Raw genomic sequence first — 22,524 nt, forward strand, 5'->3', positions numbered from 1 at the left:
TTTGGGCCTATTGGCTTGCAAACATAAACGTTCCATGCAAGTCTAACAACAAAGTGGTTTATTTTAAACTGATGTAGTGGGCCAACTGGAAGGCAGTACTCTCCTGTCCTTTCATGTGACAAATCTCTATCAAGTGAGGTTGCAAAGTGAATAAAACTCCAATATCTCCAAATGACTAATATCAATCTCTTTTCCACTTTGGCAAGGATGAACTCCTCTTGGTTGAAAGAAGATGGGCAGCTGCCCTGATCTCTCTCCCAGACCCATCTTAGGTGCCTGGTGGACCAAACCTTGGAGCCTTGGGGAAAGGAACTTCTCACAACCTCATTCAGGTTTCTGGCAGAATCCAGGCTCAAGTGGTTATAGGACTGAAGTCTGAAGTCCCCATTTCTTGCAGTCATCTGAGAACTTCACTTAGTTTCTAGAAGCTTCCAATGAGCTAGACTTGCCAAGAAAAAGAAAAGAAAATGTTAGTCAGCTTGAAAAAGGGCTCTTAACCCCTGGAAGCTTTGAAATCCAAGTTTTTAGGGACCATCAAAGGACATTATGCTTGTGGAATATGTGTGTGTGTGTAGTGTGTGTGTAGTGTGTGAGACCAAGTTGTCTGTGGGTGTGCATGTATGTACAGATATGCATGTACATTTATGCATATATATATGTATAGTTAGATAGATAGATAGATAGATAGATAGATAGATAGATAGATAGATAGATACCAGATGTTGATATCAGCTGTCCTCCTGACCTCCAGTAAGACAAGGTTTGTCTCCGAACCTGGACCTCACCAGTTCTTCAGTTAGGCTGGTTGTCCAGCAAGCCCTAAGGAACCTCGAGCTCCTTTCTCTCTCCTGACCCCGGCAAGACTTACAGGTACACACAAAGGTATCTGGATTTTTATCTAGGTCTTGGAGATACTGAGGGCTTCATGTTTCAGGACAGGCCCCTCTACCCATTATGCTATCTCCCCAGTATCATTTTTGTGGATTTTGATACAATCTCCCTTCCTGGTAGTTATTGGACATATAAAACTTGTCAGGGTTTAGCTAGCTATTTTATGCTATTCATACCTCCCTTAAGACCCCCGTGTGGCTACATCACAGAATCCTTGGTGTTGGAAGTAAGTTTTACTTTAGTGATCAGACCTCCTCAGGCCAATCGCATTGGATATTGTAACATTTTTAAATACCAGGCCCCATTACACAAGCTTGGTTTCAAAGGTTTTTCTTTTTGGTGGTTCTAGAGAGCAAGCCCAGCACCTCCTATGTATGCTAGGTATATGCCCTAACACTATGCTACAAACCTGGCCCCTAATTTAAGTGGTTTTTAAAATACATTTTTAGCCAGTTTACACGCATCCAAGCCTAGTTCTGTTTTGATGAGCTTTGAAGAGGGCTCACCCCTCTACGCGCTTCCATGGTCAGTGCATACTTTCTGCTCATGGTCCAGGTCACCCTCGCCCCCTCATTCTTCTTCCCATCTCGGGTTCTGCTGATCTGCTCTGTTACTTGCTCTGTCTTCTCCAGGGCTGCACACAAATAGAGCTGCTCATCTCTATTTTTGCACATAAATGTTTTAATCCTGTCTCTTGGGCTCAGTGGAGTAGTAATGCTTTTTGTGTCTTGTGTATGCTGTTATGGGATATTGGTAGTTTGTTATTGCTGAGTTGTTTCCTTCCTTCCTTCCTTCCTTCCTTCCTTCCTTCCTTCCTTCCTTCCTTCCTTCCTTCCTTCCTTCCTTCCTGTCTTCCTTCCTTCCTTCCTTCCTTCCTTCCTTCCTTCCTTCCTTCCTTCCTTCCTTCCTTCCTTCCTGTCTTCCTTCCTTCCTCCCTCCCTTCCTTCCTTCCTTCTTTCCTCCCTTCCCTCCCTCCCTCCTGTCTTCCTGTCTTCCTTCCTGTCTTCCTTCCTGTCTTCCTTCCTGTCTTCCTTCCTGTCTTCCTTCCTTCCTTCCTTCCTTCCTTCCTTCCTTCCTTCCTTCCTTCCTTCCTTCCTTCCTTCCTCTCTCTCTCTCTCTCTCTCTCTCTCTCTCTCTCTCTCTCTCTCTCTCTCTCTCTCTCTCTCTTTCTTTCTTCTCTTTAATGTGTCTTTGTATGTACCTGTGGACAAGTATCTTCAGAGGCCAGAAGAGGGCCTCAGGTTCCTTGGGACTGGAGCTATAGATGGTTGTGCGCTGTCTGTTTTGGAGGATGGAATTGAACTCAGATCCTCCTTAGGAGCAGCAAGTGCCTCTTAACTGCTGAGCCACCTCTTCAGCCCCCAGGTTTCATTTCTCACGATGCTTTTCCTCTGTTGGGTATCAGAACACTACAGGCCACATGAGTGGAATGGAGAAGCGTTGGGGGTATTTATTGCTACTTGTGGGTGGTTTTTCTTGGCTGCCTGTTGGGCATTACTGCCTCAGGGGACCAGTGACGTCTTTCCCCAGAGCTTTTCTACAAGCCCAGGGACGGTGTAGAAGCCCCTGGCATTACTCTTAAAGTTTTGTGGCTTCACAGTTATTCTCCATTCCTGTTCAGCACATGGCGTGCCAACAGGGCACAGATGTTCAAACACTATACACGGAAACTCCTAAGCCTTGACCTTGTAAAGAATTTCAGCCGCCCTATTGAGTCTGGCTGCTTCTGCTTCTTCAGCACAAAGCAGTGGCCTCAGCCTCCAACTCTGGATGATCCAGCAACCAAAAATGCAGCTTGTTTCTAAAAGCAGAGATTGGGAGGGGGAATGAGTGGTGAGAGGAGGTGCTAAGACCTCCGGAAAACAAATTAGGCTCTGCAGAGTGGGGTGGGGGAAGAGAGACACTTCCATTTTCCCCCAGTAAGTCCCTGAAAGTGGGGGGGGGCAAGAAAAAGGTGAATTTCTCATTAAAGTTGGCTAGTAAAGCAAACCAAAGAAAATTTAGTTTCATATACAAATTTCAAGAAAAGGAATCTTGCACATCATATAATGTACCCCCCCAACCATTTACAAATATAAAGACTGTCTTTCATCCCCATCCCATAGAGATGGCCAAGATATTTGAAAACCACTGTTTTATGAGGTTTGGGGGCCTTCAGGGAAATAGCATTCCTGTGGATCAAGGCTGATTCTCTGCTCTCCTGAGTTGGCATGCAGATCATGATCTTGGAGGTCTGAATTAGCCGAGTCAGGACAAAGAACACATTATGATGGTTTTCAGATTTGGACTGAAGCTACATCCACAGGTTGTTGGTATTTGGGGCTAACCATTATAAGAAGAATCACCATCACCATCAATGAATGTGGTCTAATTCTTACTGTGTTAAGCAAGTGTGTGTATTCATGTACCCATAGAATGGTTGCATGATGAAGGCATTAGCAGACTGACTGTGTAATGCACCTTTTGAGATCTTCACAATTGAAGCTGAAACAGGTTAGCAGAAGCATGGCCATTTGTGTAAGTCTAAGAATGTTAGCCCTACACATCTGGTAACTTTTCTATAAACCAGCCACATAGCATAGACAGGAAACCCAAACCAGGAGGGAGGTTATGAGACAGAGTGTTTCATTTGTTAGCAGAGTAGGAATTGGACTTGAATCACAAGACTTGAATAAAGTGGCTGCCAGAACCAAGATGGTACTGGGAGACCCAACAGTCCAGACCCAAGGAGGAACACACTTTCAGGCAGGATCAGTCATTTTGTGATAATGCTCCTACTCTTTTTGGATGTTTTCTCTCTGAAAATTATAGATAAGGGACCAGAGGTGGGGCTCATTGGCAAGGAGCTTGGCTTGCATGCTTAGGTTTTATGGAATAAGGAAGAAACCAGGAAACTGTAGATGAGTTTCCTCATTCATAAGAGAAAAGTTAAGGAGGCCTACAGTCGCCTTATGTCTACACACTAGGTCCTGAATTTGAGCGTGAGGAAATGGTTGTTCCTTATTTTGTTTGCCTGTTTAACAGTCCTCTGTAAAATCAGCAGGATGTCTGAGCCATTATGAAGGAGAACAGAGAAAGGGGTTTGCCTTGGCTTCAGCTGGGGGTGGTGCTTAGACACAAAGAAGATCCAGGGCAAGACTCAAAGATGGCTGAATATTCCATCCTTCTAGAAGACTGTTGTTCCATTTTCTACAAGAGTCTAAAGATTGTTACAGGGTCTCACTATATAGCTCTGGCTGACTTGAAACTTACTACGTAGACCAGGCTGGGCTTGAACTCACAGAGATCCATCTGCCTGTGCCCATCGTGTTTTAGGATTTTTTTTTTAATATTTTTATTACATATTTTCCTCAATTACATTTCCAATGCTATCCCAAAAGTCCCCCATAGCGCCCCCCACTTCCCTACCCACCCATTCCCATTCTTTTGGCCCTGGCATTCCCCTATATTGGGGCATATAAAGTTTGCAAGTCCAATGGGCCTCTCTTTCCATTGATGGCCGACTAGGCCATCTTTCGATACATATGCAGCTAGAGACAAGAGCTCCGGGGTTCTGGTTAGTACATCATGTTGTTCCAACAATCGGGTTGCAGATCCCTTTAGCTCCTTGGGTACTTTCTCTAGCTTCTCCATTGGGAGCCCTGTGATACATCCAATAGCTGACTGTGAACATCCACTCCTGTGTTTGCTAGGCCCCGGCATCGTCTCACAAGAGACAGCTATATTTGGGTCCTTTCAGCAAAATCTTGCTAGTGTATGCAATGGTGTCAGCATTTAGAAGCTGATTATGGGATGGATCCCTGGATACGGCAGTCTCTAAATGGTCCATCCTTTCATCACAGCTACGAACTTTGTCTCTGTAACTCCTTCCCTGGGTGTTTTGTTCCCAATTCTAAGAAGGTGCACAGTGTCCACACTTTGGTCTTCATTCTTCTTGAGTTTCATGCGTTTAGCAAATTGTATCTTATATCTTGGGTATCCTAAGTTTTGGGCTAATATTCACTTATCAGTGAATACATATTGTGTGAGTTCTTTTGTGATTGTGTTACTTCACTCAAGATGATGCCCTCCAGGTCCATCCATTTGGCTAGGAATTTCATAAATTCATTCTTTTTAATAGCTGAGTAGTACTCCATTGTGTAAATGTACCATAATTTCTGTATCCATTCCTCTGTTGAGGGACATCTGGGTTCTTTCCAGCTTCTGGCTATTATAAATAGGGCTGCTATGAACATAGTGGAGCATGTGTCCTTTTTACCGGTTGGGACATCTTCTGGATATATGCCCAGGAGAGGTATTGCTGGATCCTCCGGTAGTACTATGTCCAATTTTCTGAGGAACCGCCAGACTGATTTCCAGAGTGGTTGTACAAGCTTGCAATCCCACCAACAATGGAGGAGTGTTCCTCTTTCTCCACATCCTCGCCAGCATCTGCTGTCACCTGAATTTTTGATCTTAGCCATTCTGACTGGTGTGAGGTGGAATCTCAGGGTTGTTTTGATTTGCATTTCCCTGATGATTAAGGATGTTGAACATTTTTTCAGGTGTTTCTCTGCCATTCGGTATTCCTCAGGTGAGAATTCTTTGTTCAGTTCTGAGCCCCATTTTTTAATGGGGTTATTTGACTTTCTGGAGTCCACCTTCTTGAGTTCTTTATATATATTGGATATTAGTCCCTTATCTGATTTAGGATAGGTGAAGATCCTTTCCCAATCTGTTGGTGGTTTTTTTGTCTTATTGATGGTGTCTTTAGCCTTGCAGAAGCTTTGTAGTTTCATGAGGTCCCACTTGTCAATTCTCGATCTTACAGCACAAGCCATTACTGTTCTATTCAGGAATTTTTCCCCTGTGCCCATATCTTCAAGGCTTTTCCCCACTTTCTCCTCTATAAGTTTCAGTGTCTCTGGTTTTATGTGAAGTTCCTTGATCCACTTAGACTTGACCTTAGTACAAGGAGATAGGAATGGATCAATTCGCATTCTTCTACATGTTAACAACCAGTTGTGCCAGCACCATTTGTTGAAAATGCTGTCTTTCTTCCACTGGATGTTTTTAGCTCCCTTGTCGAAGATCAAGTGACCGTAGGTGTGTGGGTTCATTTCTGGGTCTTCAATTCTATTCCATTGGTCTATTTGTCTGTCACTATACCAGTACCATGCAGTTTTTATCACAATTGCTCTGTAGTAGAGCTTTAGGTCCGGCATGGTGATTCCACCAGAGGTTCTTTTATCCGTGAGAAGAGTTTTTGCTATCCTAGGTTTTTTGTTATTCCAGATGAATTTGCAGATTGCACTTTCTAATTCATTGAAGAATTGATTTGGAATTTTGATGGGGATTGCATTGAATCTGTAGATTGCTTTTGGCAAGATAGCCATTTTTACAATGTTGATCCTGCCAATCCATGAGCATGGGAGATCTTTCCATTTTCTGAGATCTTCTATAATTTCTTTCTTCAGAGACTTGAAGTTTTTATTATACAGATCTTTCACTTCCTTAGTTAGAGTCACGCCAAGATATTTTATATTATTTGTGACTATTGAGAAGGGTGTTGTTTCCCTAATTTCTTTCTCAGCCTGTTTATTCTTTGTGTAGAGAAAGGCCATTGATTTGTTTGAGTTAATTTTATATCCAGCTACTTCACCAAAGCTGTTTATCAGGCTTAGGAGTTCTCTGGTGGAATTTTTAGGGTCACTTATATATACTATCATATCATCTGCAAAAAGTGATATTTTGACTTCATCTTTTCCAACTTGTATCCCTTTGATCTCCTTTTGTTGTCGAATTGCTCTGGCTAGGACTTCAAGTACAATGTTGAATAGGTATGGAGAAAGTGGACAGCCTTGTCTAGTCCCTGATTTTAGAGGGATTGCTTCAAGCTTCTCACCATTTACTTTGATGTTGGCTACTGGTTTGCTGTAGATTGCTTTTATCATGTTTAGGTATGGGCCTTGAATTCCTGATCTTTCCAAGACTTTTATCATGAATGGGTGTTGGATCTTGTCAAATACTTTTTCCGCATCTAACGAGATGACCATGTGGTTTTTGTCTTTGAGTTTGTTTATATACTGGATTACGTTGATGGATTTCCGTATATTGAACCATCCCTGCATCCCTGGGATGAAACCTACTTGGTCAGGATGGATGATTGTTTTGATGTGTTCTTGGATTCGGTTAGCCAGAACTTTATTGAGGATTTTTGCATCAATATTCATAAGGGATATTGGTCTGAAGTTTTCTATCTTTGTTGGGTCTTTTTGTGGTTTAGGTATCAGAGTAATTGTGGCTTCATAGAATGAGTTGGGTAGAGTACCTTCTGTTTTTATTTTGTGGAATAGTTTGTGAAGAACTGGGATTAGATCTTCTTTGAAGGTCTGATAGAACTCTGCAGTAAACCCATCTGGTCCTGGGCTTTTTTTAGTTGGGAGACTATTAATGACTGCTTCTATTTCTTTGGGGGATATAGGGCTGTTTAGATCATTAACCTGATCTTGATTCAACTTTGGTACCTGGTATCTGTCTAGGAACTTCTCCATTTCATCCAGGTTCTCCAGTTTTGTTGAGTATAGCCTTTGGTAGAAGGATCTGATGGTGTTTTGGATGTCTTCAGGATCTGTTGTTATGTCTCCTTTTTCATTTCTGATTTTGTTAATTAGGATGCTTTCCCTGTGCCCTCTAGTGAGTCTGGCTAAGGGTTTATCTATCTTGTTGATTTTCTCAAAGAACCAGCTCCTTGATTGGTTGATTCTTTGAATAGTTTTTCTTGTTTCCACTTGGTTGATTTCACCCCTGAGTTTGATTATTTCCTGCCGTCTACTCCTCTTGGGTGAATTTGCTTCCTTTTGTTCTAGTGCTTTTAGGTGTGTTGTCAAGCTGCTAATGTGTGCTCTCTCTAGTTTCCTTTTGGAGGCACTCAGAGCTATGAGTTTTCCTCTTAGAAATGCTTTCATTGCGTCCCATAAGTTTGGGTATGTTGTGGCTTCATTTTCATTGAACTCTAAAAAGTCCTTAATTTCTTTCTGTATTCCTTCCTTGACCAAGGTATCATTGAGAAGAGTGTTGTTCAGTTTCCACGTGAAGGTTGGCTTTCTATTATTTATTTTGTTATTGAAGATCAGCTTTAGTCCATGGTGATCTGATAGGATGCATGGGACAATTTCAATATTTTTGTATCTGTTGAGGCCTGTTTTGTGACCAATTATGTGGTCAATTTTGGAGAAGGTGCCATGAGGTGCTGAGAAGAAGGTATATCCTTTTGTTTTAGGATAGAATGTTCTGTAGATATCTGCCAGATCCATTTGATTCATAATTTCTCTTAGTTTCTCTGTGTCCCTGTTTAGTTTCTGTTTCCATGATCTGTCCATTGGTGAAAGTGGTGTGTTGAAGTCTCCCACTATTATTGTATGAGGTGCAATGTGTGCTTTGAGATTTACTAAAGTTTCTTTAATGAATGTGGCTGCCTTTGTATTTGGAGCATAGATATTCAGGATTGATAGTTCTTCTTGGAGGATTTTACCTTTGATGAGTATGAAGTGTCCCTCCCTGTCTTTTTTAATGACTTTGGGTTGGAAGTCAATCTTATCAGATATTAGAATGGCTACTCCAGCTTGTTTCTTCATCCCATTTGCTTGGAAAATTGTTTTCCAGCCTTTCATTCTGAGGTAGTGTCTATCTTTTTCTGAGATGAGTTTCCTGTAAGCAGCAAAATGTTGGGTCTTGTTTGTGTAGCCAGTTTGTTAGTCTATGTCTTTTTATCGGGGAGTTGAGTCCACTGATATTAAGAGATATTAAGGAAAAGTAATTGTTGTTTCCTGTTATTTTTGTTGTTAAAGTTGGCATTCTGTTCTTGTGGCTGTCTTCTTTTAGGTTTGTTGAGGGATTACCTTCTTGTTGTTTCTAGGGCGTGGTTCCTGTCCTTGTATTGGTTTTTTTCTGTTATTATCCTTTGAAGGGCTGGATTCGTGGAGAGATAATGTGTGAATTTGGTTTTGTCGTGGAATACTTTGGTTTCTCCATCTATGTTAATTGAGAGTTTGGCTGGGTATAGTAGCCTGGGCTGGAATTTGTGTTCTTTTAGTGTCTGTATAACATCCGTCCAGGATCTTCTGGCTTTCATAGTCTCTGATGAAAAATCTGGTGTAATTCTGATAGGCTTGCCTTTATATGTTACTTGGCCTTTTTCTCTTACTGCTTTTAGTATTCTATCTTTATTTAGAGCATCTGTTGTTCTGATTATTATGTGTCGGGAGGTATTTCTTTTCTGGTCCAGTCTATTTGGAGTTCTGTAGGCTTCTTGTATGTTCATGGGCATCTCTTTCTTTAGATTTGGGAAGTTTTCTTCTATAATTTTGTTGAAGATGTTTGCTGGTCCTTTGAGTTGAAAATCTTCATTCTCATCCACTCCTATTATCCGTAGGTTTGGTCTTCTCATTGTGTCCTGTATTTCTTGGATGTTTTGAGTTAGGATCTTTTTGCATTTTACATTTTCCTTGATTGTTGTGCCAATGTTCTCTATGGAATCTTCTGCACCTGAGATTCTCTCTTCCATCTCTTGTATTCTGTTGCTGATGCTCGTATCTATGGTTCCAGATTTCTTTCCTAGGGTTTCTATCTCCAGTGTTGCCTCATTTTGGTTTTTCTTTATTGTGTCTACTTCCCTTTTTAGGTCTAGTATGGTTTTGTTCATTTCCATCATCTGTTTGGATGTGTTTTCCTGTTTTTCTTTAAGGACTTCTACCTGTTTGATTGTGTTATCCTGTTTTTCTTTAAGGACTTCTACCTGTTTGATTGTGTTATCCTGTTTTTCTTTAAGGACTTCTACCTGTTTGATTGTGTTATCCTGTTTTTCTTTAAGGACTTGTAACTCTTTAGCCATGTTCTCCTGTAATTCTTTAAGTGAGTTATTAAAGTCCTTCTTGATGTCCTCTACCATCATCATGAGATATGCTTTTAGATCCGTGTCTAGCTTTTCTGGTGTGTTGGGGTGCCCTGGACTGGGCGAAGTGGGGGTGCTGGGTTCTGATGATGGTGAGTGGTCTTGGTTTCTGTTAGTAAGATTATTACGTTTACCTTTCGCCATCTGGTAATCTCTGGGGTTAGTTGTTATCGTTGTCACTGTTTAAAGATTGGAGCAGAAGCTGTGTTCCACTCACCAGCAGTCTCAAAATCCTGCGGCGGGGTCGTGGGAAGCTGGCGGTACCCAGGGGCTGGTCCAGCCGGAAGAGGCCTGTGGTCCTACTCAGGCCGGTTTTCTGCTTCCCTAACTAATGCAGTCTCTGGTCCCGCGTGCAATTGGATTGGAGCAGAAGCTGTGTTCCACTCACCAGAAGTCTTAAGATCCTGTGGCGGGTGTTGTGGGTAGCTGGCGAGTGTCAGCCGACCCTGCGCCCTAGCTACCCCGGTGCTTTTCTGGCCGGAAGAGGCTTGTGGCCCTACGTAGGCCGGATTTCTGCCTCCCCAACCAAAGCAGTCTCAGGTCCCGCGTGATTGGACTGGAGCAGAAGCTGTGTTCCACTCACCAGCAGTCTCAAAATCCTGTGGCGGGGGTCATGGGTAGCTGGCGGGTGTCAGGCGACCCTGCGCTCAAGCTTCCCCTGTGCTGATCCGGCCGGATGAGGCCTGTGGCCCTACTCAGGCCAGTTTCTGCTTCCCTAACTAATGCAGTCTCAGGTCCCGTGCGCAATTGGATTGGAGCAGAAGCTCTGTTCCACTCACCAGAAGTCTTAAGATCCTGTGGCGGGTGTTGTGGGTAGCTGGCGAGTGTCAGCCGACCCTGCGCCCTAGCTGCCCCGGTGCTTTTCTGACCGGAAGAGGCTTGTGGCCCTATCCATGTTTTAGGATTAAAGGTGTGCTCTACTACACTAGGTAACTGGGTATTTTCTAATGCAGTGCTTTATTAACTTGAGAATATTATACAATGTAATTTGGTTATATTCACCCTTACCCCTTGCCTCAATTTCTCCAAGACCTGTCCCTGCTTTCTACCCTCTTTCTACTTATTCACAGTGTGTGGGGCCATCCATTGGATCATGGTTGATCTACCAAAGGCCTCACCCTTAAAGGAAACTGACTCTCCTTCCTCCAGAAGCTATCAACTGTCAGTGGCTTGTGTGCTTCTCTCCCCTTCCTGCTAGAACACGACTGACATGATCTTGTGATGGTCTTCTCTGGGCAACATCTGCTGCTGTCAGGTCGAGAGTCTTGGCTTTCTTTTTCCTTTTTGTCATTGAGCTAGGGACTCTTTAAGTTACCCAGGATGGTTTTGAACTCACTCTGAGTAGGAGGTAGGCCTTTTACCTTTTGATTCTTAGTGCCTCAACCTCCTAAATAGCTGGATTGTAAACCCCTGCCAACAAGCCTAGCTGATATTGTGAATTATTAACCACAGTTTATGTATGTTTTGCAACTCCATCTTATAAACTCAGAGTAGGTCTTACAGATAGTTACAAGGAGCTTAAGAACTAAGAGGTCCTGGAATCCTTAGAGGATCCCGTGACCAGTCACTCCAACCCCAGACAACCATTCCTGTCTTCTGAAAACTCCCTATCACCCCCACCAATGAGCAAGTCCTCTTCTGTGGCCTCCCTTCCCCCAGCCTGGAACCTGCTTGCTCAAGGGTGGAGCTACCGGCTCATTCGTCCTGCCACGCCTACTGCTGGAACCTGCCTTTGCCGCCTGGAGGCACACACGTGTTCGTCCTGCTACTGGACCCTGAGTTACTTGGCGGGATATTGGGTTCCCTCCCCCTTCTTTTATAACTGAGTGTCTGAAAATAGTAAAATTGAGCCTTGATCAGAACGTTGTTGTCTTGGCTCCATTGTTTCTTCCGCCCCATCTAGATTCCTCTCTTTTCAGTTCGAACTGCCATTCTCAGTTGAACCGTTCGTGTTGTGGACTGCGGGCAGGCCGCAACAGTTGGCGCCAGAACTGGGACCTGAAGAATGGCAGAGGGATGCTAAGAGAAACGACTGCTGTGTGGAGCTCCACAAGAAAGGAAAGGATCTTCGTATAGGAGGAGCATCGGAGCAACGGACAGGTACACATGCTAGCGCTAGCCTAAAATTTCAGTTTTGTAAAGTGTTGCTGAGGATGCGGTAGGATATGAATCAAGTTTGAATCAGTGCTGACCCAACACTGTTTCTGCTTGGGGTCAGAAGTTCGTTAATTGGAACTAGATACGGAGACAGGCGGTGTGCCGCAGCTTTTTAGAAAGCTGTTTAGGTGGAAGAAGGAAGGGTTTAAAGTCATGGATCAGGCGGTTGTTTTTAGCTTTCAGGAGTTGCTTCGGGCCAAAGGAGTAAGGCTTGAAGTACAATTAGTAAGAAATTTTTTAGATAAGATAGATAGCTGTTGTCCATGGTTCAAAGAAGAAGAAACGATAGATTGTGGAACCTGGGAGAAAGTTGGTGAGGCCCTGAATATCGCTCAGACAGATAATTTTACCCTAGGTCTCTGGGCGCTTGTAAATGATGCTATAAAAGATGCAACTTTTCCAGGGCTAAATCGCCCTCAGGCTGAGTTTGTGGTATCTCAGGAGGAGTGCCTATCAGAGAAGGCCTCCTCAGAAAAAGATCTTCTTAACTCAAAAATTGATAAATGTGGTTCCTATCCTAAATAGTAAAATTTAAGATAAGATATAAAGCAATGCCTCTTTATTAAAGCGTTAAAGCTTGCTTTAATAGGTATTCATAGGTATTAATTGATATCCAAACTTCGTAATATGATAGTAATGCTTCTAATATTGATTTTAACAGTGATAAATTGTTTTAAACATAGGTTTTGCTTTCCCAAAGTTGTAGGTATTATCCTAACCTTGCACAAAAACTTAAAAATTATGGTTAAAACTGCCATTGTTCCATTGACTGCAGCTTGCAGTTTGATTGCAAATTTAAGATTAATGCTCAGATTAAAAAGTATTTTACCTTTGAGTCAATACAGGGCTCTGGGCAACCCCAGAGCGGCTTGTGGCCCTTTCTTTTGTTTTGCAAACAATGCCTAGAAAAGTTTTTCCCTGTGTTCAAGAAAATTTCTTTTTAACAGTGTTACAGATCTATTCAGATGTTTAAAATAATGCTTAAATTCAAAGATTTTTGCTTCTAGTAAACTGGTAATCACTAGAAAATTTTGCCTCTACGTATGGCTAATATAGCTTTACATTATGTAAGAAAAATGTTTATTGTTTCTGCTTCTTTACAAGAAGCCAAAAGTTTTAATCTTTCAGTATATATTGTTTCCTAAGTGGAAAGTATTTTATTAACTAATGCTTCTCAAGGGAAGTTTACCTTAAATCCTTGCTTGTCATTTTTCCAGTTTAGACTAGCTTCTAGCCTTTTAACTTTATGGCAATAGTACATCAGAGACTGTATATTCAGACTTAGTAAAATTAGTCATTTAATAGAGTCATAATGATTTTTCACTCTTCTTCAGTGTGACCAGCCATTCTAACTCAATCTTAGACTGGTCTAATATTCAGTTCAATTATTAGAGATTCCTATATTCTAAATTACCTAGCAAAGTTAATTCAGAGCATATCCCCCAAGGTCACCAAAGGCTCATCTTGCCTTCACCTTATTTGTCCTAAACTTTTTGCAAACTGACATTAAAGGTCAGTCTGCAGCGGAACGCCACTGGCACCCAGTTACTTCTAATTCTTATGCATTGGTAAAATGGAAGGACGCCCTGACTAATAAATGGAAGGGTCCAGATCCAGTTCTAATCAGGGGAAGAGGCTCGGTTTGTGTTTTTTCACGAGATGAAGATGAAGCACGGTGGCTACCAGAGAGATTAATTCGTCAGGTAAACACAGATTCTGTCTCTTCTTGTAAGTATCATTCTAAAGACTAAAATTCCTCTTGTGCTTAGATTTCAGCTGGGAGTGGAAGCTCTCAAAAAAAAAAAAAACTGTTTTCCTCTGAGCCAATTCCCCTACAAGAGGCCGGATTAACTTTAGCTTTACAATTTGCATCTAAATAAAGTACCTTGACTTCTCCAAACAGAAAATTTACATTGCTACACTCTCATTGTTTAGAATTCTTCCTTTTCTCAAGCAGGTCAATCTACATTCTCCGGTTCTCTGGTTCTCCAGACCCTAAGAGCAAACAGGTGGTACTGCTAATCTCCCTCCCAAGGACATCCCAGCATGTGGCTTTTCAGTCTAAGATAAGATTTAGATTTACCAGGAGAGCTAGGGAAGTAGAAATTTCATATATATTTACAGAGATTAGTTCTTATTTTGATAGAGATGGGCTTAGTCCCTTAGCTGGCCTCTGGCTTTTCACCCTTGCTGTTACTGCAAGGTGTCCTTAGTTCCTCAGGCTAGGGAATAACAGGGATGAAGAGAAAAGACTTTCAGCTCCTATTTTAACCACAATCCATGGTGTTAATACTGACATAATTCTTGTCTAGGCTTTGCTAAATCTGAGGTTGACAAGTCTCATATAGAGACCGCGAATAACTAAGAACTGCGATACTGATTCATAATTATATGAATACAGTATGGGTACCGCTTGGCGCAGGAGATTACTGCGGAGGGAAGGTCCAGCTTGACCGTTTCTGAGTTCTCTGTGCGACACACCTGATTTGAAAGAGGTTGGTATCTGACTCCAGCTAAAAACCAAAAATACTTAAGGCTCTGCCTCCCCTCCCCAAAAGATACCAAGAGCCACAGATGTGAGTTGTTATAATGCTCACGGGAGGAATCAGGTCAATGTCCACCCAAGTCAAGGTTAAAGGCCCACTCATCTATGGATGAAAAGAATCATTTGATCACCTCTGTTAAGCATTGCCTATTTAAACTTAATTAATAGGGGGGAGAGAGGTTGGAGACCTTACTGTTGTAAGAGCAAGCCCTTCACTGCCTCCCACCCAAATAAAAAAGCCAACTGGCCTTGTACTAAAGAGCTGGTCTTACCCCCTTCTCACTGTTTCCCCTGCCTGTCACCCAAAATTGCGGAGGATTATCAGCTCAGTGTTATTCTAAATTTGTTTAGTTAAACTCAGCCAGGGTTCCAACGCCCTACTTAAAATGCAAACAGGTAGCTACCTATTCAGCACTAATTAGCATTATAAAGTCAGAGCCTATTCTGTTAAGTGGTTTACTAGGATAATAAAGACAGTCTTAGCCAAATACAGTTTACCATTAGAAAAGTTAGGGAATCCCACGGAAACAGGTTTTTTCTTTAGCCCTAAGAACTCAGGCAGAACTATTGAACATAGATAATTTTTCTGCCTCAGGCCACCCCCTTTTTTATTTTTGTTTTGTTAACTAATGGGAGGAAATGTGGCCTCCCTTCCCCCAGCCTGGAACCTGCTTGCTCAAGGGTGGAGCTACCGGCTCATTCGTCCTGCCATGCCTACTGCTGGAACCTGCCTTTGCCGCCTGGAGGCACACACGTGTTCGTCCTGCTACTGGACCCTGAGTTACTTGGCGGGATATTGGGTTCCCTCCCCCTTCCTTTATAACTGAGTGTCTGAAAATAGTAAAATTGAGCCTTGATCAGAACGTTGTTGTCTTGGCTCCATTGTTTCTTCCGCCCCGTCTAGATTCCTCTCTTTTCAGTTCGAACTGCCATTCTCAGTTGAACCGTTCGTGTTGTGGACTGCGGGCGGGCCGCAACACCCTTCCCCATGCCTGTTCTCCCAGCCCAGGGATGAGAGGGATGTCTATGTGATATGTTGACCCATTGGCCTTCTATGACTGAGGAAACACCACAGGAACTGTTTTGTAGTGATCTGTACTTTGGTGTTCAGAATCTTCATGATGAACAGGGGAAGGGGAACAGATTCGGGACCGAAGGGAACATGGATGGTTTACAGGATACTTATAGATTACCTACCAGTCGGTGCCCAGTGGTCAGGTGAACCAACTGGCCCACATCTCTCTGCAGAAGATTAGACGAAGACTGGGAATCAATTTCAAAGTCTCCTTAAAGGCACGAGAGCAGCTACAGCTACCTATGGTGACTAGAAGAGGATCAGAGGGACCCTGAGGAGAAAGGCTAACTGGAAGAGAGTGGGAGATGGGGAAGGCACAGGCCAGGCCTGCACCATTCCTTAGTTCTCCAGTGGAGCAACTTGTCTGTATACATGCTCTATGCCTGTTCCACAGATCTCTGCTTTCATCTTTTTTTTTCCATCTCCAGTGTTAATATTTCCACTATACATTAAAGTTCTTGCTTGTCTAGCAGTCTGCCCATGTGTACCATGAATTTTTAAGAAAATGAAATGTCATGTCTTCCCTTGTATTTCTGTCGTGTTTGGAATCTTTTCCAGTCAATTAGACCACAGAAATGTCTATTAGAACCTTCTGGAGAGATCCAGAAACAGAAATACCATAGCTCTGCTAACTTTGCTTTAAACCAAATAAAATAGGTAGGGTTGAGAAGCCATCTTTTAGCTTCTTGGTGGACCATTTGACTTTAAAAATAAGCTCCATATCTTTCTGTAAAAACGATTTCTGTTGCGTGTTGTTTGCTTATTTAGTGAGTGCGCACAGAGATCAGAGAATAACCAGGAGGACTTGACTCTTTCATTCTACCATGGTTTTTTTTGAATGTCAGGTAGAAGAAATGACAGCAGTTGCTTTTGTTGCTTTTGTAACACCTCATAAATGCTTCTTCCCTCACGCCCCTCTCCCATGCCCTTCTCCATTTCTCATGGATTTCTCTAGATCTTAAAATTGGCCAAAGATCTCTAGCTGGGAATCCTGTTTCATAATTATCGTTAAAGGTCCATATTTCTATTCTGACAAGAGACCCTTTGCTCTGCATCTCATCTAGCCACAGATCTCAGTACTTGGCTTAGCAGCAGGTGCCTTTACCCATGGACCTATCTTTCCAGCCCACTCTCTACCTTTCTTTTAGCAGGTAATCAATGAAGGAAGGGACCATGTTCCCTTTGGGCAACTGAGCCTGTCATAGATTCAGATAAAATCTAGTTTTGAATGTTATCCAAAGCCTTGCAAGATCCTCTGGGCCCATTTCCTGCAGTTCTCACCAGAAGCTAGACTCCTTGCTTCATCAGAATCTCATTTCTTTCTCCATTTTTAGACGACTGGGGTGTGTGTGTGTGTGTGTGTTGCTGGTTAGGGGAATAATTTCATGTTTGGGCTCACCAGTCATGGGATAAATGGACCTGGCTTTAGTTGAACTGTATCTCTAAGGTTTATTTGTGTATATAAAACACAAGTTTTACACACACACACACACACACACACACACACACACACACACAGAGTTTTCACTTGGGTTTAAAAGAAAAAAAAAAGGTAGTACTTGGGCTTTGTTCAAGATTCACAAAGCATGCAGCTCTTGGCTGATGGAACAGCTTTAGTCCCTGGCTATTTATTTGTAGATGTCTGTGCAGGGAGGAGTTAGGAAGTCATCCTTACTAAAGAACCAGGGAAAAATGGGAGACTGATTCTGCTTTCTCTCTTTTCCTTTGGGTAAAGGTGTATGCTCCTAAATTGAGGAAAGCCTAGCACATCTTTTTCTCCTTGTCACGTCCTTCCTGTTTGGTTCGTGATCTGGCACAACTCTTATGGTCAAAAGGGGTGTGGGTCATTTTTAGAGCAAAGTGCTGCCATTTCCTCTTCTGTGTGAGCCTAAGGAACCATCCCTCAAAGTTGTTGCTGAGCTTCCCGCCTCAGCGGAAGCCCGTGAGGAGGAGGTTGATGAGGTGTTAGAAGATGGCCGGAGCCACCTTCCACCTTCCTAATTGAGAGCTCTGATAAATGGCTTGCTTCCAAGATACTCATTCACTGGTGACATCCCACCACAGCAAGGGAGGTGAGGAAGTACAAGGGGGAGATAAAACGGCGCTTGCCTTGCTTTCTCTCCAGTTTATTCAGTTCATAAATAACGTCTCACAGGTCTTCCAGAGGCTTCCAGAGGCCAGAGAAGCCACTGCAGCATGAGTTACTTCAAGATAGCTGGGAGCCTCCACTGGCCGCTCTTCTCTTGAGAGCACAGGTTTGGATCTAGAATTCCCTGAAGTCTTTTGTGTTTGATAGGGTCTATTTGGGGACTCGAGGAAGAGTCTATTTCCAGGTCCTCACTGTCACACACCAGGATTTCAGGGTTGCTGTCATCAAACACCTAGGATAGTTGAGCTGTGAGAACACACATCTTCCAAGCCTTGCCTCAGAAGGAAGGAGCGCCTGCTTCTGCTGTGAGGGATAAGTATCCTGATGTTTCCCAGGACTCTCTGTGGGTGTTACACTGGGATATGGCCACATTTCTTGTTCCCAAGTGGAAAAGTTTTGTCCAGGAAAAACATCACAGATAAAAAAACAAACTGTGAGTCCACAAAATGGACAGGTGCAGGGAACGGGGTCTCTTCTAAGAATAGAAATATGGATCCTTTGTTACAGCTTTACAAGGCATGCTTCCCAGATAATGATCTTTAGCCAATCTTAAGAGATAGAGAAATCCATGGGAAACCCAGAGTGGCTTGGGAGAGGAAGCACTTATGGGCAGTTATGACGGCAACCATAGCAATCACTGTCATATTGTCTACCATGTATTTTTTTGAACTTGACTTTAGAAATTTTGGTGACTAATTCCTATGCATTTTCACGTCTGTATAAATCCACAGTATTGCAATCAGGTCCCATTGTCACAAAGCATTTTCTTTTGTCATTATCCCTGCCCCCCACTACACTGGCAGCACCAATGTGGTCTCTGTCCCACTTTGAGAGCATGACTCACTGGGCCTAATGCCCTTGAGTTTAATGCTCCTTTTCCTTATGCATTAATAATTTATCCCATTTTATTCCAACATATGGGTGTACTCGTTTTTGCATTCTTTTACCTGTTGAAGGATATTGGGATTGATAACCCAATTATTTGGGTTTCTACTTTTTTTTTTCTTGGTTTTTCGAGACAAGGTTTCTCTGTATAGCCCTGGCTGTCCTGGAGCTCACTTTGTACACCAGGTTGGCCTCGAACTCAGAAATCCGCCTGCCTCTGCCTCCCGAGTGCTAGAATTAAAGGCGTGCGCCACCATGCTCGGCGGGTTTCTGCTTTTTTGAAAAAATGTGTGGTATATCTGTCCACACACACATATCTTCTAATATGCATGTACACACATTTTATACTGTCACAGATAAAACATAAATTTGTTCCTTTAGCCATTTTAAGTGTATCATTTGGTGGCATTAATTGTATTTACTGTGTTGTGTAGCCACTGCTATTTGATTTCTGACTTTTTCTTCACCTAAATGAAACTGCTAAACATTAGGCAGTAACCCCCTATTCCCTCCAGCCCGTGGCAGTCTCTAGTCTTTCTTGCTCTATGAATTTGCTCATTTTAGATACCCAGAATATATGGACATGGCAATGTTTGATCTTGTGGGTCTGGTGTATTGCAGTTAGCGTAATGATTTCAAGTTTCACTGCACATTGTAACCTGTGTTAGCACCCCCCCCCCCCACTTTCCTTACATCATCCCTTTGCCTTTGGAACTCCATATATAATTGAGGATGACCTTAAACTCCTGATTCTCTTGCCTCTACCTCCAAAGTTCTGGGACTATAGGTATGCACCATGAAGCCAGGTTTAATTCAGGCCAAGTGATTCAGTTGGTTTAAATTCTTTCATTTTCAGGATGCTGGTGTGTGTGCCTCTCTCTCTCTCTCTCTCTCCCCCCCCCCCCTCTCTCTGTGTGTGTGTGTGTGGTGTTGGTCTTTATGGAAGCATTATTAACTTACTCTGAATCCCCACTGCTGCACTCTGGCCATATTCCTGTAGGTCCCAAGTGTGTGCTTCCACAATGACCAAGGAAAGGGTCGTCTTCCCATTGCAAAGTAAATGGAATGTAACTGTGTAGAATGGTGTGACCAGTGGCCTTATATTACAACTGACACTTAGATATTCGCTACGTAGAGCCGTTCCATGCATCCTCGCTTCACTGAGAGTTTTTCTACAGATGGAAGTTTTTGGGGGATGCTTCATAAAGTTGGTTAGCTTTTCAAAATAATGAGTATGACTGGGGGTACAGTCAGTGGTAGAGTTCTTGCCTAGGATTTGATTCCTAAGATAAAAACCAACCAACCAACAAACAAAAAACCCAAAAAGTTAAGGCAGGAGGAGAGATAAAACCACCCCAAAGCCCACATTTCAGCTCTGACAGCAATAATTCACCAAGCCCGTTGTATGTGCTGGGCGCGCACCGGCTAAGGGCTTTCCTTACAGTCTTCCTTGGATCCTCATGGCGGCCCTATGCATAGGTCCTTGTGTGATGCCATCTTACAGACAACAGGTAGACATGCAGGACCATAAGTCAGTCACCTGCCCATGTCACATGTGGCTTTAAATTTGAGAAGCCTGGCTCTAGACCCAGGTTTCTTCAGAGCCACAGTGTACTTCAGAGCACACTGTGCTATTTTATGTGAGATGCACAGAAAATGCACAGTCCCACTGTGGCCCCAGTGCCTAAGAATCTGGGAACAGCCCACCTGACCATCCGCAGGTGGGTAGAGAGCAGGCTCTGCTGCCTATGTATTCATATGTTTTGGATTTTATTGGTATTGTAATTTTGTTTTTAATTCATAAAAAGCCTTTTATATATCATACAGTTGTCTAGCTTTAATAATTGTAAATAATATACACAAAAGAAGTTTATACCTAGTTTTACGTATCTGCATATTTTAGTAATATTTCAAATGGCTTGGCTCAACGCTGGCACTCCACAGTGTTCTACCATTAACACCTCAAGCACATTAACACTGTTTACTTTAAATAAAAATCCCTTCACAGCTTAACACAGCACATATTTTGATGGGCTGGGAGCAGAAATGGCCTGCCGTGACAAGGTCCCCATGACAGACAGGCTAACTGGTGTGTTCTCTCAGCTCTTTGAAGACTGGACTCTTCTTTCCTTGCTACTAGGGTTGTGTTGAAATGTCATCTGCTACTCTAACCACCACGTGATGGGTGACCACTCTTCCCTAGAGCTGCAGGTAGGGTGGTTTCTCTGGTGCACTTCTTTAAGGTTCTTGGTCCTGTGCAGGGCATCTTAAGCTACTGGGAGCTTCGAGTTCTTATCTCTCATCAAAACCAGTGTGTGGGCTTTTGCCTCCCATCTCTCCATGTTCTGTTGCTTTTTTGTCTTGTACCTCTGTGCCCCCCTTCTTGTCTTCCTGGCTCGGTACCCACCATTGTCTGAGCTTGCTATATTGGATACTCCCTTCAGAGCTATGTTGTGGTCACTCCTAAATCTCTTTAGATATTACCTAGTTAGGTTTTTAAAAGTAACATGCAATGCTATATTTCACTCCCCTTGTAGTAGGTTTGCTTTTCACCCTTCATTTTGTGTGTGCCTGTGAGTGGATATGTGCTTGTGAACGGCGGCGTCCACAGAAGCAGGAGGCATTGGGTCTCCCTGGAGCTAGAGTTCCAGGAGGTTGTGAGCCATCAATGGACCTACTGGGGATCATCTTCTGGAAGGGTAGGAAGTGCTCTTGACTTCGGAGTCCCATTTCTCCAGCCCCAACTTCCCTTTTAAAATAAGGTATATGATACAGTTTATACACACATAATACTGAGCAGTTACGGGGAGTTTTAATGAGTGCATAAACCACCACTCTACACAAGACACACATTTTTATCTCAGTTTCCTTATGTCCCTTTGGGAAGTTTTCAGGAAATCTCTCTTTTTTAAAAAAAATTAAAATTAATTTTAGTATTATTACGCACTTGCTCATGATGTGTGTTTGTGCATCTGTGCATGTATGGAGCTCAGAAGACAATGTGAGATATCTGTTCTCACTTTTCACCTTTATTTAGACTTTAAGGAGGGAATTAAGGTTGCTACAATGGGATGGCAATTGTCTTTACCCACGGAGCCATCCTGTGAGGTACCCCCCCCCCCCCAATCTGAATTACCTGTGTCGAACATTTAGATATTGTTCCCTCAGGTCTCTGAGGCTTACTTAACTTCTTATTCAACTTTATTCTTTAGTTTTATTGTTATCTTTTAGAGACAGGGTCTTAGGATGTAGCCCTGCTCGGCCCTAGATTCCTAGCAATCTTCCCGTCTCACCTCTCAGTGCTGGGATTCCAGATGTCCTTTCTGCTGTTTGGATTTGGCATCTCTGTTAGTCTCTTTATGTTCTCTGGTATGTCTTCTGCTCTCCCCAGGATTTTTGGTTGAGCTCTTGTAGTGAACTTTAACATTTCAGTTTTCTTCTCTTTTGATCCCAGCTTTCTGTATTAGCCTTACTGTTTTTTGGAGGTTGTTTTGTTTTGTTTTGTTTTGTTTTGTTTTTTAGTTTCCACCTCTGTGTTTAGAGTTCTGAAAAGTCCATTAAGTATATCATATTTTCCTTTAATTTTTTTGGAGTATGGTTTTAATAGCCGCTTTAAAGATATTTTTGCCTGTTAATCCAACATCTGGAACTACTCGAAGACCGTCCGTTTCTCTGGGCTGCTTAGCCCTGAGCGCTGAGTGCAGCTTCGTGTGTCATGGAATACGTAGTAATTTCTGGTTGAAAATTGGGCCTTGTAGATAATATTCGATGGCAACTCTAGAGTCTGCCGTATTCTTCTGAGGATCGTTGCATTTTTGGTTCAACAGGAAATCTCCTGTGTGTGGCATACAAGAGCCCACAGCTCTCTTCTCTGGCTTCATATTTCCACA

At 42.7% G+C, this 22,524-nt stretch overlaps 1 long non-coding RNA gene across 7 annotated transcripts in view; it reads left to right on the plus strand.

Moving 5' to 3' along the window:
- Window positions 1-22,524, plus strand: part of LOC115029857 (uncharacterized) — a 243,969-nt gene that overhangs the window by 213,063 nt on the left and 8,382 nt on the right. For 5 of the 7 annotated variants that reach the window (XR_015046088.1, XR_015046087.1, XR_015046091.1 and 2 more), the window contains 2 exons: window positions 11,743-11,923; window positions 14,382-14,475. This is a non-coding gene — a long non-coding RNA (uncharacterized LOC115029857). The remainder of the gene's footprint in view (window positions 1-11,742; window positions 11,924-14,381; window positions 14,476-22,524) is intronic. The other 2 variants (XR_015046089.1, XR_015046092.1) reach the window with 1 other exon arrangement.

The sequence above is a fragment of the Mus caroli genome, unplaced genomic scaffold, assembly GCF_978045245.1.
Source record: "Mus caroli unplaced genomic scaffold, Mus_caroli_1 scaffold_19, whole genome shotgun sequence".
Lineage (NCBI taxonomy): Eukaryota > Metazoa > Chordata > Mammalia > Rodentia > Muridae > Mus > Mus caroli.